At 48.1% G+C, this 1,279-nt stretch overlaps 1 long non-coding RNA gene across 1 annotated transcript in view; it reads right to left on the bottom strand.

Moving 5' to 3' along the window:
- LOC108798952 overlaps positions 1–1,279 on the bottom strand; it is a 21,785-nt gene that overhangs the window by 4,414 nt on the left and 16,092 nt on the right. The gene's annotated exons all lie outside the window — the stretch shown is intronic.

Genomic DNA, 1,279 nt, shown 5'->3' on the forward strand with positions numbered 1-1,279 from the left:
GGGGATCTCCGCACTGTTTTTTTAATTATTATTTTTGTTATCATTATTTCTGTGAAGAATTAAACACGTTTTATCAGATTCTTCACATTGGGGATCGGAATGTCCTCGGAGATCTCCTGGCGGCTTCTTTCTCTACATTGTGTAACAATATTCTGTCACTTTGTTTCCATTTGAGATACAAATACAGAGAAATGGCCCCCAGACCTCTCGCTTGTTGTGTTTCCTCTCCGAATAATGTATCCAAATGTCGTTATCAAACATTCGGATTCCTTCAGATTCCTTATTTCTGTCATTTGGAAATTTTCGATGCATCCGAATGTCCGAATTCACAGAAACGCATTGCACTTGTCTACTGACATCTTCTTCCTCCAGAGACACGGTGACACCGCTACCCACGGGCTCCCAAGGTGGTGCTAGTGTTGTCACCCTTCCCGGGGAACTACAGGAAGCACTATAGGAGGACCTGACAGTACCTCTAACTTTTTATATATTTATTGTGTATCCAATTTCAAGGCTTTGTATGTGAAGTCACATGACATCCCCCCTACAAACGTTCGCCGGTTCTTTACCAGGACCTTCCAGCTTCACAAATAAATCTCTGATGTGTCACAATGTACAGCAACAGGATCATTGTACAGAGACGTTCCACCTTTTATCATTAGTGATCAGTCTGCTGCAGACAAGAGGAAGCATTTCCTCAGTTTCCCCTCCCCCAGTGATCAGACTGCTGCAGGCAGGAGGAAGCATTTCCTAAGTCTCCCCTCCCCCAGTGATCAGACTGCTGCAGGCAGGAGGAAGCATTTCCTAAGTCTCCCCTCCCCCAGTGATCAGTCTGCTGTCAGTGTATCCAGTCACAAGGCGAAATGAGGCGGCCTCTCATGCACATTGCTGAGGGGAGGGAAAGCACCTTATTACTGGCCCCTCATTGGCCTTCGTTCTGGTAACCAGATGACGGTATATATACTCTGTATATACATAACCAGCTGACGGCTCAGACCCCGCCCCATTCCCCTTCATATATTACAATAGTAAAAGCAGATTCATCCGGCGCGCGTTCCCCCGGGGACGAGACATCGATGGGGCCAATATCAGGTTGTCAGATCGTCTGTGAAACAGCTGAAAATCCAGAGGCAGAAAACAATCAATTATTAGGAAGTGATCGGCGGGCCGCGCACAGTGCCGAGGTGACGTCTCCCGGCCAGCGAGGGGTGACCTACCCTAATGACACTGACAGACGGAGACATGGGGGGGGGGGGGGGGGGCCCATTCCCAAAAACCT

This window comes from Nanorana parkeri, unplaced genomic scaffold (assembly GCF_000935625.1).
Source record: "Nanorana parkeri isolate BGI_ZX_2015 unplaced genomic scaffold, ASM93562v1 scaffold1592, whole genome shotgun sequence".
Classification (NCBI taxonomy): domain Eukaryota; kingdom Metazoa; phylum Chordata; class Amphibia; order Anura; family Dicroglossidae; genus Nanorana; species Nanorana parkeri.